The sequence below is a fragment of the Athene noctua genome, chromosome 7 (assembly GCF_965140245.1).
Source record: "Athene noctua chromosome 7, bAthNoc1.hap1.1, whole genome shotgun sequence".
In the NCBI taxonomy this organism is placed as follows: domain Eukaryota; kingdom Metazoa; phylum Chordata; class Aves; order Strigiformes; family Strigidae; genus Athene; species Athene noctua.
The window spans coordinates 14,376,140-14,382,139 of record NC_134043.1 but is presented as its reverse complement, the minus strand read 5'-3'; the positions used below and the strand labels follow the sequence as shown (position 1 = coordinate 14,382,139).

The 6,000-nt window shown below is 37.9% G+C and overlaps 1 protein-coding gene across 1 annotated transcript in view; it reads left to right on the top strand.

The window, feature by feature from the left end:
- The first annotated feature begins 236 nt into the window (after positions 1 to 236).
- RALB (RAS like proto-oncogene B) overlaps positions 237 to 6,000 on the top strand; it is a 53,401-nt gene continuing 47,637 nt past the window's right edge. Inside the window, exon 1 of the mRNA XM_074910566.1 lies at positions 237 to 259. The gene's annotated coding sequence lies outside the window, so the exon portion shown is untranslated. The remainder of the gene's footprint in view (positions 260 to 6,000) is intronic.

Here is a 6,000-nt window from a genome sequence, read left to right as displayed (position 1 = left end):
TGGCCATTCAGGAATTTTTAAGCTGTTACTTTTTCAGTCATCTACAACAGTTTCCATGTTTTTAGAATGAGTGCATGATATCATATCCTGAGCCCTTCCCTTGCAGCTTTCTGAGGCACTAGGAGGAGTCCAGCTACAGTCATTGTGTGAATTGGTCTATAATACTGTAGCCAAGCTGCCTCTGTCATCGCCCGCCTGCCTGCTTTATTCATACTCCGTAAGAAATTGCTGCTCTAGGACGAACAACCCTTTAAACACAGTGAGTATCAGCTAAGAAAGCAAACAATCTATCTAGCTTGTAAAGTTGCATCGGAGAAAGATCACTTCTCTATGTATTTACATGTATGTGCAGTTAGGGACACAAATACAAGCGAAAGGAGAACTCGCTGTCATTATCCACCACTGAAGTGAGAGAGAAAGGAGATTCCTGGCCCAGCTGGGATGAGAAGATGGGTAACGGCAACATGGGGGCTCTGGGGTGCAAAGACTGGATTAAAGGTGTGGGCTAGGTGTAGGAAAGGGCCAAGGTACATGTACTTGTGTGAGGCAACACACCTATTCGCTGTGGACAGACAGGAAAAAATAACTGCTAAAACGTATACACAAGCAGCTGTGCCCAAGCACACGGCATTGTATTAATGCTGGATGACAAGCACCTCTTGTTTATTCTTAATCTTGCTTGATTTAATGAAAGCAATAGTACTAGCTAGTAATAAACAAAATAAAAGGAGAATAAAAGAACTAGTTTTCTGCAGTAATCTTCACTCATCCTTAAAGCATACAGGCCACGTAAACATTAACAGTGAGTCACTGATTCTTTTCAGTGTGACTACATAACCCATGGTGGTGGTGGTGTTACTTCTGCACTTCTCTGAAACACAGAGCTAAAGGCTCTGCCATTCTTGGTGGAGGGCCTAACGTTTTGTCTAGATGGCTCTGCAATGCTAATTTAGTAGAAACTTGTTGACTGTATCAATAATATATTTATAGTGTATGAACAACTTAGTATGATCCAGAATTTGAAGTATAAAAATATTACAATGGAAGTAAATAATCATCTTGCATTTATATCTGTCAAATTATATTGTAGAAGTTATTTATTAACCTAGAAAGTTGCTTTTAAATGGATAGAGCATCTGAATTTTCCTGTGCATGTTGCTCTGGTAGAGTACCAAATACCAACTTCATTTCAAAGTTGTAAAATACTTATGACCATGATACACACAAAGGCCTCTCTCTGTTTTGAATAGAACCAACAGAAAGCAGTAATGATAGTTTTGTGAATATTTAAGATAACAGCAACTGACTTCAGAAATGTGCAAATAAGTTGTGTCCTTTCCCCAAACCATCTTTGGTGAGGCAAGCAACTGTACAGGAAACACAGAACCTTTGAGTATTTCTCGATCACACTACTTTATCCATGTTTCCTTTGCTCACTGTGGTTTTGATCCGTTCATCCATAGGGTCACAGCACAACATTAGTAAAAAACATTGCTTTTTGTTATTTGCTAAAATACATTGTGAGGTGAAAACTCCTCTTCAGTTATAAGTTGCTGGATCCTCTTCTGTTGCTGATGCAGTTGTTTATTTTAGGACAGAACAAACCTGCCATTTCCTACAACATAGTTATGATAAGAGTAGAAGGATGCTAAAGATGTGCTCATGTGCTGCTCGGTCTAGCCTCAGTAACATCAAGATTGCTTCATTAGAGGCGACCATTAGTTGACCTACTCCAGGGTTCTGCCTCTGACAGTGACCTGTACTAGGTGCTTCTGACACAGTTGCAGGTAAGTCCAGAGTGATCAGCGGTCGAACAGGCGTCACAGGAGAATTTTTTTAATGCCCGTCAGCTATTAGTTGACTTGTACTGTGAAACATGAGGATTTTTTTCACTCTTTCAATTCATAGAATATCACAGTGAGGATTCACATTTCCATATAAATGTTTGTTTCCTGAATTCATCAAGATCTTGGTTCCAGTGATGTCATGTGGCAATGAGTTCAGTAAAAACTGTGGGCTTTTAAAGAAACATTATTATTTCCTTTGTCCACATTTAAATCTGTTGCCTTTCTCTTTCATTAGAAGTAAATTTGATTACACATCATAGGAGAGAAAAACTCACCTGAGTGTTTTTATTGTGTGCTCTGCTGAAGACTGGCGATGTATTTTTATTCTTAGTTATAGTCTGATCTGCCTAGTTTGTGGCTATGCTTTTTGTCAATTTATAAACTCATTTCAAGGGCTTCACCCACAGTTTTTCCTGTAGTTAATTATTTTGTTGTCATGCTGAAAAAATTCAAAGATCAAAGAGATGTGAGTTTCCTTTATAGAAACCACCCAGCTCTGCTCTTGTATCCTGTTTATATATGTGTTTAATAATAAATTTTCCACCACCTTATATGCAAGAAATGTTAGGTGTGCAGCAAATGTTTAATTAATTAATCTCACAAACAACTTGTGAGGTAGGTTCCCTCATTTTACAGGTGAGACAGAGTGAGACAGTTAAATTAAGACTTGCTTAATATCACACAGTGAGTCAGTGCTAATGCTGAAAATAGAGTTTATGTCTTCTAGTTCCTTGCCCTGTATTTGAATCATCAAACCAGACTTAACTCTAAAGTTGAAGGAACTCCTTAAATGATTAAAATAATTGTTCTCAATTTCATGTTGGAGTATTATGTTTTAATCAGCTAAGCAGCTAAAATACTTGCAAAACTTTTCCTTGCTTAGGATTTTTTTTAGTCTTTCTTGTTCAGATATTGCTTCACATATCAGCTGAATATGTTTGGTTTACAGGAATCCTGAACCTCAAAAATACACTTAAGCAGCTCTCCACAAAAAAAACCCAAGGAACGCACTTAAAACTCACAGCAATCTCTTTGCTGTCAAAGTAGCAGTGCCCTTTTTCATACTCTGAACAGCCATTCCACTTAATAATACCCATAGCTTTAATTAATGGTGCACAGTAAAGTTATTGCCCCACAGAAAGCAAAAGATAGACTGCTGGTTATGCTGTCATGACTAAATGAAAATGTAGCCTGAAGCACAAAAGAGCAATTGCATCTTAAGAAATATCGGCTTGGAAGTGCAGTTCTGAACTATATGCTGTGTCATCTCTGAATAAACTGGTATATAAAGAGGTGCAATCCTTGAAAACATGGTCAAATGAATAGTACATGTGCTCAGGCTGATAGTATGCTCCAGCAGGTTTATAGCTTTTCTGAGTATAGTCCACATACTTGTTTATGCTGATAGGACATACATAAATTTTTCCAGACCTCACTATCTTAACTGTTCGATAGTGTTCTTCAGTATAGGAAAGAATAAATGGCCCAGAAAATATGTACTTAGGCGTAAGACTAGAAGAGGTTCAGGAGAGGGAATGAAGAAATATTACCATGGCTTGCTCCCTGTTCAACCTGGGTATAGACACAGCTGTCTGTTACACAGTCTTATACAATGCTTTGTATCATATAATATTTGTGGAGAGTGTGAGACAGCAGCACAAGGCTGTGGTCAGCTCCAAGATTTTATAAAGACTTTTGCCATATGTAATGAATAAGGCATTGCTGTGCAAGCAGCCTTCCAACTTAATTGCTATTTAACAACAAAATACCTTAAAAATTCAACTGTTTCACTGATGAATGCAAATAAAGCTCCTAGGTGGTAAAATCAGTCACTAAGCATTGACATGGTATATTTATGGAAATAACTCTAATGTAATTTAACATGTTGTACTTGTAAAGAAGGGCGTCACATCTTACCTACTGAATTGGAGGCTAGACGGAAGGATCCAGATAACAAACCAAGGAGTGTTGCTCCACAAAGGCCATTCTGTTTCTTCTCTGGGGTCAATACTTCCAATTTACCATGTTGCTTTCCTTTTCAGTTTATCTTCTCTTTAAAATGTTAACTCTGAACATATTTTGCATTTTGCCACTAGGGCTCTGTCATCAGTGATCAACTGCCCAATATTGGTCAGAGTGCTGCTCCAACTTCACTTTCAGTTTTTGTTAGAGACTAAGGTGTTTTTTTCACAGACTTCAGAAAATGGCTTGATGCCAAGTGATGAGCAGTTTGCAATACAGCACTGTGTCTGCACCCATCTATCAGGGCTAGAGGTGTTGCCTTTAAAAGGGGTTTTTGAAAACCAGGCAGGAGTTGTCCAGTATAAATTGGACAAAGAAGACACTTCTACGACTCTCATAGAGTTTGAAACCAAACCCAAGAAAGCAATGCAGATAATTGAAAATATTTCTGCAGCTCTTCACTCATGTCTCCTTTTATTCTAATAATAGTTCCTATTATTAACCCATCAAATGGAATGGTAATAATGTTTGAGAAGCTGAAAATTTTAATCAAACATTAGATAACATTTGTGAAAAACAGAATTAGAAAATATAATGTGCCTACGTGTTCTTTTCCAGACTGGGAATAGAAAGAAGACTTTGTGGTCTGTGTGTCTGATCAAAACTAACCAAAACAGTAGAAAAAAAATACATGCACATAAGTTCATGGGCAGAGAATCCTTTTCAGCAACAGTTCAGCTAATAGCTATGAAGAATGAGTCAGCTTGAAAAAATTAGAAATTACTTGTGGATAATCTGAACGAGAATGGAGGATGCATAATACAGTATCTCATTTGAGAAGAGCTCTGACAAAATATAAGCCTTGGATTTTGGATGTCGAGAGAGTTACACTTGCTTCATCTATTACTAAAGAGAATAGAAAACAATCCGCCTTTATGATTAAGTAGACATTGTGCTATTTTACATAATTAACTTAATTTATGATCCTACTTTCAGTGAAAACCTCAGTGTGTCCTGCCTACCTTAGCAATTGAATTATTAGTCACTGCTCTTTAATGGCTCTATTGCAGTCTTGTTCTGTTGATTCAGCACAGAAAGAAAACATTTTAGGAATGTCAGTTCTTCAGGCAGTGGGGATTATAGGCATGGTAACAGTACATGTTTGTGAAAGGTATATGCTGTCTGCCTTCGCTCCCTGCACAACAGCGAGAGGGAAACTGAGGTACAGCCATAGTGCTGCTCTGAGGAGTTAATGTAATGAATATATTATGATGTAAATTTGATTCACAGAATTGAGAAAGCATTTGTGATAATATGGTGCTTATACCAGAAAATGAAACGGAATGCGCTATGAAACGGAAAAGAAAGTGAAAAGAAATGCATAATGAGGGAGTTGGCCAGTTCAGTTCCATTATGTAAGCACAGGGAAAGGTACAAAGGTAAGGAATGCCACAAGTAACAAAAAAAATCCGGTATCAGTTACCTTACATTATATTAATTATTAAAGGTGGAGTTAGCGATGCAGGCAAGGTACATTTTTTCCAACATTCCTTATTATGTGTTAATCATATCACTGTAAAGATCCAAAAATCTTGGATCGTGCAACTTGAAAAATACCACTAGAATGTTTCTTGCTGGAACTAGGTACAGCAAGGCAAGTACAAGCTGCAACTGTAAATATGGGGAAGGACTTCTCTGTTCAATAAAACAAGCAGTTTCTGCTGAAACTAGTTTCGCCTGAGGACTAATTTGTGGTTCCAAGTGTCTTTCCGTGCTGACAGCTGAAGAAGGTAGCTCTGGGCCAGATTGTAATGTTCTCTCCTTGCTCTAATGGGCGGATGTGTTTAATTAACCTTGTTTCTGCAGAAGCAGACATTCTGGCAAGCTGTAGGAATGCTGAAGGAGGGAAATCTAAACAGCAGTGCCTAAGCACATTCTATACATCTAGTACTAGGTAAAGAATGTTAATGTAGACTGTTTCCTAGGAGACAGGTTTGTATAAGTAACTTCTGTAAAAGAAAGTTAACATGGTTCCAGCTATAGGGCTCCCCCCTATTTATTTCACAAGACTCAGATATGGTCCCATGCCCGTGGACATGTCTCTCATATCTGGTTAAAGACTGGGCACAGTTGTTCAACTGGGGGTCAAAAAGCACATATTCAAGGTGGAAATATTCTGCTTAGCATTTTA